Genomic DNA, 11,378 nt, shown 5'->3' with positions numbered 1-11,378 from the left:
TTTGTCCTGAAAAAATATGTTTGAAGGACAGATAAATTTTAAAACCTTCAAGAGAAAACAGCACTAAGACTAGCAAAACTTTAAAAATTCCCAGTGGGAAGTCTGGGAAGGCAAAAAGTAATGGATAACCCCTATAACCTACGCACGAAAATATGCAAGAGTTTCTCCACAGCAATGCCATTCGAAAGTCAATAGAATCTATAACCATCCGAGACCAACAACACGTCAGTCGAACACGCATCCATTCGGCTACAGCAGCTGTTGAGATAACGGGGAAAAAACATACTTGAGCTAGTTTTCGAACTTTTTTGTTTTGTTTGTGACTTTAAAACTAAACAACAACCGCTTGCTTACATTGATATGCATCTTTTCGTTCTACCGTAGTTGTTAATCTTTTCTTGGTAGAAAAAGGTAATGCATTCCCATTTTCCCACTGGGTTACTAAACACCAAAAAAGTTGGGGTAGCGAAAAATTTAAATACAAATATTTTCGTTATGGGCGTCGAAGGCCATCGCGTAGAATCGTTTGCGATTACATTTGTATGTGTGTATGTATGTATTCAAATTCATGTGTTTACACCTTTTATGTGAATTTGTACTAAAACAATGGAATAGAGAAATCAAATTCTCAACACGGACAATCGAAGCGAATCGGCCCCCTTTAATGCACTCTAGAAGCAGTAAAATCGACAGTCTGGTCTGACAAATAGAAATCAAACATCAACTTCAAAAACATGTCACAGGTTAACGGCAAGATAAGATTAAGCATTGTTTTCCAATATGTCGCCTACGCTAACAGCAAAAATGTGAAACATGTACACACATTTAATATGAACAAGTAAAGTCGGATGAAATCGAAATTTAACCATTGCCATGCTTCGCGGGCACCGCCTAAATTAACTTCAATCTTAACTGATCCTTAATGTACCTTGATACTAGAGTTGGATTTTTTAGTTCACTTTAGTTTAGCCTTGGGCTCACTGAAGTCTGTAGCGTCTATTCACCATCAGGTGCGGCTGCAAGCGGGTGTATGTCTTGGAGCAAGCGGCCCGCTAACAAAACGTTTATTTGGTTGCGAAACCGTCCCAGCAATAGGTTGAGCGCTGGGTGTGGGACCTGCCACGTAAAAACCCTTTCCAGTGAAGAAGCGAAGCAATGCCTCGGATGACGTTGGACGGGGCAACGCAAGCAATGCCACAGCTGCGATGTAAAGGAGCGCACTGTGTTGGATTTGTGGTGGGAGAGAGATTCCGTCGTCGAGTACTGTCGTTCACTTCGGTGGGCGAGCCTCTAGCCATAATGCGCATCAAAGCGAGATTTTTCAACATCTCGTTCATCTGCGCGCATATGCCCCGAAGGAAGAGAAGGATGATGTATCCAAGGATCTCTTCTATGGGCGCTTGGAGCGCACTTACGAGCGCTGCCCCCGCCACTATATCAAAATCGTTTTTAGCGACTTCAATGCCAGGGTGGGCAAAGAAGGCGTCTTTGGAACCACCGTCGGAAAATTCTGCCTCCACAACGAAACGTCCGACAACGGACTGAGGCTGATTGACTTCGCCGGGGCCCGAAACATGGTATCTCCGTGGCTATCTCCGGATCGAACCAAATCGATCATGTTGTGATAGACGTAAGGCATGCTTCCAGTGTTTTGGACGTACGCACACTCCGAGCCCCAAACATCGACTCGGACCACTATCTTGCTGCAGCCGAAATATGCAAGGAAATCTTAACGTCGAAAAGCTGCAAACAAAACAAAACAGACAGCCAATGCATTCGTTACTCGACTCTCACACCTGCTGTTAGAGAGCACTCTTCAACAAACCGACATATGCGAGCAGTGGAACCACATTTCCCGCTCATTAAGTACCACCGCCGAAGAAGTAGTTGGGTTTCAGCGAGCCCGGAAGAACAACTGGTATGATGAGGAGTGTCTAGAAGCTGCAGAGAAAAAAGATGCCGCCTACAGAGCCACGCTGCGATCGGGCGCAACGCGCGCTATGTGGCACCGCTATAGGGATCTAAAGAGGGAAACGAGACGTATTTGCCGCAATAAGAAGATAGAGGCCGAGATATGTGAGTGCGAAGAGCTTGAAATGCTGGCCGACAGGAAGAATGCCCGAAAATTTTACCAGGGAGTTAGGCGACTTACGGAAGGTTACAAGACCACGGCATACTCCTATACGAACAACAATGGCGACCTAGTTACCGACGTTCAGAACGTACTTAAATTATGGAGGGAACTCTTTTCCACCCTACTGAATGGTAGCAGCGCGGAAAGTTGTGGAAAAGAAGAACCCGAGCCCCCAGTCGATGATGACGGAGTCGATGTTCCTCCGCCTGACTATGACGCGGTACGAATAGCAATAACTCGGCTGAAAAACAACAAAGCTGCTGGAGTTGACAGCCTGCCAGCCAGGGTTGCCACTGACGAAAAAAAATACTTACCTTCCGCTTGGAAAAAATCTACCAAATCTAGAAAATATCTACGAATAACGTTTTTTTTACTTATTTTAATAAAAATTATAGTTTTATAATTTTTTTAGTTATTTCAATAAAAATTAAAATTGTTTTTAAGGAACTTTTAGTTTAACTTATTATACCTTCAACGAAAACGAAAGTCATGGAACTAAAGGTAGACAATACAGTGACAGATTATTTTTAATTCAGAATGTTCTTCAAGTAAAACTTTTTTGGTATTTTATTTTGTGTAAATACAACATTTAGAAAAATTCAAAAAATGTTCGTCTAAATTTCGAACTTTTTACTCTGAATTTTTATAACAATTTAAGGCACGTGCAGCTAAAAATTCCCGTTGATTTTTTTTTTTTTTTCTTGCCGCCTGTCTTGGTTTTTTTTTCATTTAACAATTGCGTTGATTTAAATTTTTTTTGCGAACAAACACATATATATCTGTAAATTTTTGCTTTTTATTTAAATAATCATTGAAAATATTTAAAGCGCTCGAAAATTAATTCAATAACGTACACTACACTTTTGGAAAGAAATTTTTAATATAATGATAACTACTAAAAATACAGCGAGAACGAAAGTTTTATTTATTTTTCAAAAAAATAATTACACAAAAATCTACCAGAATTAAAAAAAATTTACCTTTTTACCAACCCAAATTGTTTCTACCAATTTTGGTAACAATTTACCAAAGTGGCAACACTGCTGCCAGCTAAGCTATTCAAGTACGGTGGCAAGGAGTTGATAAGGTGCAAGGTGGCAATGAGTTGATAAGGTGCATGAATCAACTCTTATGCAGAATATGGTCAGATGAACGCATGCCCGACGACTGGAATTTAAGTGTGCTCTGCCCAATCCACAAGAAAGGTGACCCCGCCATTCGCGCCAACTACCGCGGGATCAGCCTTCTAGGCATAGGTTACAAGGTCTTATCGAGCGTACTGTGTGAAACACTGAAGCCCACCGTCAATGAACTGATTGGGCCTTATCAGTGTGGCTTTAGACCTGGAAAATCCACCATAGACCAGGTATTCACAATACGCCAAATCTTGGAAAAGACCCGCGAGAAAAGGATCGACACTCACCACCTATTTGTCGACTTTAAAGCCGCCTTTGACAGCACTAAAAGGAGTTGCCTATACGGCGCTATGTCTGAATTTGGCATCCCCTCAAAACTCATACGGCTGTGTAAAATGACGATGAGCAATACCACCAGCTCCGCCAGAATTGGGAAAGACCTCTCCTATCCGCTCGCCACCAAACGGGGTTTCAGACAGGGCGACTCCGTTTCATGTGACTTCTTTAATCTGATGTTGGAGAAGATAATAAGAGCTGCAGAATTGAACCACTCAGGAACAATTTACAACAAGAGCGTGCAATTGCTGGCTTATGCCGATGATATCGACATCATCGGTAACAAAAACTGCGAAGTCCGTTCTGCCTTTTCCAAGTTGGATAAGGAAGCAAAGCGAATGGGTCTGGTGGTAAACGAAGACAAGACGAAGTGAAGTATCTCCTGTCATCAAACAAATAGTCAGCACATTCGTGGCTTGGCACCCACGTCCACCAGCATTAACACCGATAATAATGTCAGCATAGAAATCCAACGCAGAACGCCTCTTGCCAACAAGTGCTACTTTGGACTGAGTAGGCAATTCAGGAGTAAAGTCCTCTCTCGGCGTACGAAAACCACACTCGTATAAGTCACTCATCATGCCCGTGCTGGTATATGGCGCAGAAGCATGGACAATGACAACATTCGATGAGGCGGCTCTTAGAGCATTCGAGCGAAAGATTTTGCGAAAGATTTACGGGCCTTTACGCGTTGGCGACGTCTAGTACCGCAGACGATGGAACGATGAGTTGTATGAGCTTTACAACGACATGGACATAGTGCAGCGAATTAAAATATAGCGGCTCCGCTGGCTTGGCCATGTCGTTCGAATGGACACCGACGCTCCAGCTCTGAAAGTATTCAACTCGGAACCCGCTGGTGGTAGCAGAGGAAGAGGAGGGAGGCCCCCACTGCGAAGGACTTGGCTTCACTTGGCGTTTCCCACTGGCGTCAGTTGGCACAGAAAAGATACGACTGGTGTGCTTTGTTGAACTCGACCAAAATCGCTTAGGCGGTAACAGCGCCAAATAAGAAGAGAAGAAGTGTCATTAGAAAGAAACGCTCACAATGAAATGTGAAATTAGGAAGGGAGCGCTTACTGCTGAATATGGAGCGCTCCAATAGCACAAATTTAGGATTTCTAGCCCCGTTGGGTATGTAAATTAAATTTCATCATAAGAAAATTATATTCAACAATTTTTATTGAGCTCGAGGCCGTTTTTAACGAAAAACTTATTGTGGAAAAGCAACATAAGTTGAAAAAATGGTAGAAGTGATAGCTATTTCGGAAATCACCATATTTTCTCATCAGATTTCTTTCAATTTTGAGTAAATTCCGAATATTGAAGTTTCAAGCATTTCTAAAATTTTCCGTTATATAAAAACTAGCCGTAATTTTAGTCTGTTTTCAACAATTTTCAGCGTTTTGCTTTTATGTGGCAAGCACAATAACCATACCGAGTTTGGTTCAAATTGGTAGAACGGTTATCGAGATACATATATGTGATCATAAGTGGGCGGTGCCATGCCCATGTTCCCAAATTGTATCATACACATATTTATTGGTAAAGAATTGTTGCAAGCATCAATTTTGAATAAATTAGCTTCAATATTTAATGATTTATCGAAGATTTCTTATTTCTCTAAATTACCGTTATATTTGATGTGGGCGTCGTTATTGTCCGATTTTAAAAATTTTCGGCCATTTGGTATGTTGTACCAGGCCAGCAACTGTGCCAAGTTTGGAAGAAATAGGTGCAGCGGTTACCAAGATATATTGACATGTAACCGTAAGTGGGCGTTGTTACGCCCATTTAAAAACATTTACAATATTCTTATTTCTCGTCTAAAAATTATTGTAAATATCAATTTCGAGTGAATAATCTGTAGTAGTTACTAAAATATCGCAGTTTTCGTATTACTGAAAAGTACCGTTATATGGGAGGAAGGCGTGGTTATTGTCCGATTTTGCCCATTTTCAATACCATCCGTCCAACGCCCGAAAGAAGTGCACATACCAAGCTTCGTTAAGATATTTCAATTTTTACTCGAGTTATCGTGTGCACAGACGGACGGACGGACGGACACAGTCACCGCTTAATCGTTTTATCTTTGCATTCTGATCATTTATGTATACATTTGTCTATATCTATCTCGATTCGTTTTGCCTGTTACAAATAACCGTTATGGGAACAAAGTTTTAATACCCTTGTGCGCAAGTGCGCTCGGGTATAAAAATTATTTTTCACTTTACCTTTGTTAACTGCTGCCTACTTGCTCTTTTGGGGAGCAGCTAACTTTTAGTCCCGTTGGGTATTTAAGTACATACATATGTGCATAAGTACAAATATTTTCTCGTACCACGTGGTGTATGAGTAACGCTCGTATCTTTTTTCGGACAAAAAACTGTACGTTGCTGCAAAATAATTCCGTTTCGCAGTATCACCATTGCGCCAAAAGTCTGTTTGTTGAAATTACTTTAGATATATTTTTGTATCATAGTGTCACGCATTTTCTTCCATCCATACAAAGTTAGTATGTTCGACATTTATTTTTTATGGAAGAACCCCGTCTACAAAAAAGTTATCAAAAATAAACGCGAATTTTTGGCCTGTTGAAACTTGCACTAGCCCATTAATTACCAAACTGCTTAGTTAGAATTTTTCTAAAAATTATGGAAAAATTTTGAAATTTTGATGAATTTGTCTACCGCGTTTGAACACTGGATTTATTTATATTGATTTTGACACTATCTTATTGAAAATTTGCCATTAAAATTTTGCATAAGATATCCGAATGACAGAAAATAAAACGAGAAAGCTGTTTTATTACTTCACCTGGGGCTGGATTCTGTAACTGTGAGAAAAAACTCACTCTCACTACTCATATACTTATTATTTATTTTATGGTTATGGAGAGCTTCTTAAACAATATAGAAGCAATTTTTTCGATTTAAGTTGGTGAAAAGTAATGAATATCTAAATCCCGGGATCCCGAAATTGTGATAATGACATCCCGAATATCCCGTTATCGCAAAAAGCAAAAAAAATAACATCCCTAGTACATATACTATGTTTTACTGTGCGAGAGAAGAAGACAAATTATAGGTTCTTTCCCGTACGCAACGCGGGTGCCCCGCGGGGGCCCAAAATAGCCCAGAAATCATTCCCGTACTCAACAAAATGTGTAATAGAGAGCGAAAATTGGAACTTATTGAATCGCAAGTGTCTTCTTCTTCCTGCCCGAAATAGCCCGGACTTTTTCTCCGGGTAAAAATGGATAAAGCGTCAAAGTGCCTATCAGCTTTTTTGTGTTTACATGTGGCCTGCATTTACTTGGTGCTTTTAAGGAATAGTGAATGTATTTTCAATCTTTATATTCTTAAAATCAAATTTGTGAAACAAAAATTCAGTTTCCAAGAGTTTGCATTTAAGTGACAAAAACAAAAACAACGCGAATCAACTGTTTCTCAAATTCTGGGCACGAAATGTGTTTTGTTTGCGTTCCCGTACTTCTGGGTTATGTTCCATTTTTGAGAGCAAACTTTTCGCTTATTCTCTAATTACCGGATCCGGTCCGGATTGTTAGGGAAAGAACCTAATAGTGGAGGGTATTTCTTCATTTGCTGGTTACCATTATATAACAAGGATAGCATAGAAAAGTCAACAATTTTATATTAAACTTTAAAAATTTTAAATCATGCACAAAAATCTTCATTTTAAAGATATTTTCAGTGTAAAATTTTGCTTTTCAAAAAATCGTTTTTTGAAGATTTTTAATAAAAAAAAAATAGCCCAACAAATCCTCATTTTTAAAATAAATCTTCACTTATGGCAACGCTGCTCATAAGCTACCTATCACCACTACCTCTCAGCCTTCTCACAATACACTTCTCTTAAGTTATTTATATTAATGTATATATGGTTGTATGTATCTACATATGTATGAGTAAGTAAGAGAATATTTAAAAGAGGGCCCACACTGCCGGGGAAATATCGCTCCTATTCCGCTCTGAGCGCCAACTTTTTCGAACATTATTCTGTTCATTGATGTTGGCGGTTGGCAAAAAGCCTTGAGAAAGGGGGAAGGGTGGTGGATCATTTTGACAATGGGGAGCACGGGAGATTCTCCCGCCCGTTTTTGACAATCCAATCAGTTGTTTTTGCAACGCTTTCGCGTGGAGATCGATGTCTAACTGGAGCGCGCGAAGAGACAAAGCAAACGAGTCAAAAGTGAAGCAAAAATAATATTCTTGCCAACATACATACATACATACATATGTATGTACATATGTATACATAACAAAGTGTGGGGGCAGAATATGTCAATTCGTGTCAATCAATAGCTCAAACTAAGTGAAGTTATGTGGATTGAGACTGTGTTGGTTGAAGTTCATTGGTTGTCAGAGCATTTGGAATTGGACCTGTTCAATCGAAACGTTCTAAATCCAATTTAAATTGTGCGAACAAAAAAAAAAACAAAAAAAAAACTTTGGATGTAAAATACATAAAGTTGAAAAATGCTTATTTAAAGTGAAAAATTTAAAATTTTTGGAAAAAATGCATTTGGAATTTAATTAAAAATGATTTCAAGTAGGGACAACTATCAAATCCAGTAAATGCAGAACTACATAAATCACATGCTATACATATACCTACATATGTATGTTCATATACACGCGTATGTATGTATGTACTACATAAGCAAAAAATAATAATCTACAAAAGAAAACAAACAGTGCACTTATATTTTTAGATAAACAAGTTCAGAACTCATCCAAAGGGAAGTAAGTACTATACAAATCAGAAACATATGCATATATACATACAAATTCAGATGGGTAGACATATGTACATACTTAGGCGCATATGTACAAAACTATGTAGCTACGCATGTACTATTTTAATAGTAGCATTATCAGCAGAAGAGAGTAACAAAACCACAATACATATTATTGTAATCTGATAAGGTGGATTATTTGTGTGACAAGCGTTTGCTCTGAGAGTCGTTTTATGAGCATTAGGTAATAATAATATTAAATTGTAATTTCGAATGAATGTATGTACATAGAAATGTTCTTCATACTTATAATCAGTGCCTGCCGTAGAAGTTTGAGTAGCATGTAATAAATATATAGATACATGTACACACATACATATATGCATATGTACATTAGACATCAGTAAATATATAAATACCTAGCCGATATGTGCATATATGCACACACACACACACATATGTACAAACGTACTATACTAAGGATTATGTTTTAAAGGAGTTCAAACAAAGTTTGGGGGGGGGGGGGGGTGGCATGCTGAACGTGGAGGTTGATAAAACCGGAACCCCATGAACTTGCTGACGCTAAATTCCACTGTATTGAAAACGACGGAAACGATCATCTCATGCACATGATAAATTCATTTGTACTTGTATGTATGTACGCACATCTGGGCATTTCCAGGCCGCTACAAACGTGGCAGGGCAGTCGATTTCCCACGATTTCATAGTGCCAATTTTTTTGATGTATAAGCTTTTGGATATCTGGCAGGTACTTAATACGTAAGTATATAATATGATGTACATATGTGCATTCCTATGTACGGGGAGGCTGAAAGGTTTTGAGCCAAAGTTCCTTTCCCTTTATGATATGTGTAAGAAGTGGATTGAAGTTGAAGTAGATTATATAGAAAAATTAAATTCCTATACATTTCCATCAGCTATTTTAATCCGTTATGAGCTGTTTTTGCTTACGCGAAAAAGCACATTTAGCTCTCTACTCTACTACTCTACTACTGGTTACTCTAAATGCACATTTTTCCATTCAAAATGCGTCACCTAAATGCAACTCCATTTCTGCATTAACGAACTAAATGCTAAAAGCAACCCTGTCATCTCCGAAAAATATACCACGATTCGAACATGGTTTCATGAGAAAAAGTGGCAGCATTGAATTTTCGCGTATACGTTGCTGGCTAGCTGCATTTCAGTGATCGCCGCTAATCCAACATCGATGTGATGCTGATAAGAATCTGGCACAATTTGTGCTCAACTCTGTTTGTTTTGTTTCATAATTACTTTAAGTAATTTTTATTGATAACACTGACAAATTATTCTGCCTTATCCTGAGTTTCGCGCGAAAAAAGTTCACCCGAAAATTTGTATTCCGCGCATAATAAATACATGGAAACCAAAAGTGAAAAGTGAACCGGTTCGGGGAAAATGAAACTCATGATAAGGCCCATTTTTTACCCAAGCAAATTTTCTGTTATGGTTAAAACAGTTAAAGTTTCTGTATTAAAATTGTAGTTAAATTTTTTTTTTTAATTTTTATAGTAGGTTGTTTTAGCATACTTTCTTCTCAATGCGAATTGATCGTGCTAGATATGGATCTGAATAAGCGAATGGAACACGGCTCTTTGTCAAAAGCATACAACTTCGAATTCGCGTAAATGTGCATTAGACGCTGCATTAGACTCAAATCTTGTCAGCCTGCCCTCCTAACGGTAGGCAAAGATCAACCTCCGACTGTGTTTCTGCACCGAAACAGTTTCTCGGAAAAAAAAACATCTGATGAAGTGGTCCGATAACCTCGGCGAAAATGTGTGGGTGCCAAATACTTATTTAAATTCCTAAACTGATTCAAAAACTCATCTGGAATTAACTAATTAAATTTTTCGTGCATTGATTAATGACTCAACTCGAAAACACCTTAATCAATCGAAAATCATCGATATTGTGCATCTCAACTGTTCTGCATATGATATGTGATTTATTGAGAGATATGTAGGTATAAACTTGGGCATTCAAATGATACGCTCCCATGCAATATTTCAAAAAAAAATTTTATGTAAAAAGGATTTGCTGGCGTTGGTCCGCTTAGTTTGAAAATCGCTCAAAAAAGGCTCATTGTGAACCCACACAAAAAGAGGGACCTGTTCACTAAGAAAAGTGACAGTTCGCTTGGACCGAAAGTTGGAAATTTTTACTGGAAACGTCTAGGGTTAACTGGAGCATGAATACATGAATATACATGAACCTATTCTTCCACGCCAAATGCAATAAAACCAATATTTTTTCGATTTTATCGTAAGCGACAATAGGTAAATTTTACAGGTGCGTAACAACAGAGAGTAATAAGTTAGTTGGATTTAAATAGAGAATAATACTATTAAATGCTAGCTTTTAATAAGACATCCCTAAAACGATTTAGTTAATTCTGTAAATATTTAAGCTACATTCATAAACGGAACGAACGAATGATACATCATTTATTTGCATTGATAAGCAAACTTTTTTTCTTTAATGAAGGACTGTATCCCAAGAAACACACGATAAAAAACATAGTGTAAAATTCTGGCCCATAAAATTGCTTGGTTGTTAACGAACTAGTTTCACTGATCGACCAAATCGACGACGGACGGAGGAACAGTTGCTCGTTAAATTTTGTATTTGTTGACATCTGTTTTTGCTGATCACTTTCTTTTTTTATTGTGCAATTTCAAATTGTGGTAACAGCCGACGTCTTGGCTTTCATTTCACTGTCCTTTTTTGTTTTTTCCTTCCGCATTTGTATTTTAATACTTATGTATGTATGTATGTATACATATATACAAACATATAGGCTTATCGCACATTTGCTGTGCGCCAGCTTTGATGTAACACAATAGAGCAATGGAATGGTAGAAACAAGTGAATAAGTAGTGTAGCGCGAAAAACAGTCACTTATTACCTGGCTGACGAATTTCAAAAAAAATTTTGCACGGTCTGAAAATGGCGTCATAATAATGGCGCC

General features: G+C 38.2%; 1 protein-coding gene across 2 annotated transcripts in view; it reads left to right on the top strand.

The window, feature by feature from the left end:
• Positions 1 to 11,378, top strand: part of LOC118741483 (putative GPI-anchored protein pfl2) — a 135,050-nt gene that overhangs the window by 1,795 nt on the left and 121,877 nt on the right. Inside the window, exon 1 of one of the 2 annotated variants that reach the window (XM_036473479.1) lies at positions 8,139 to 8,372. The exons of the other annotated variant lie outside the window; for it this stretch is intronic. The gene's annotated coding sequence lies outside the window, so the exon portion shown is untranslated. Of the gene's footprint in view, positions 1 to 8,138; positions 8,373 to 11,378 lie in introns of those variants that run through there. 2 annotated transcript variants of the gene reach the window in all.

Source organism: Rhagoletis pomonella, unplaced genomic scaffold (assembly GCF_013731165.1).
Source record: "Rhagoletis pomonella isolate Grant_MI unplaced genomic scaffold, Rhpom_1.0 Rhpom_scaffold_00006, whole genome shotgun sequence".
Taxonomy (NCBI): Eukaryota; Metazoa; Arthropoda; class Insecta; order Diptera; family Tephritidae; genus Rhagoletis; species Rhagoletis pomonella.
The sequence above is the reverse complement of the archived record's forward strand: the minus strand, read 5'-3'. Positions and strand labels throughout refer to the sequence as shown.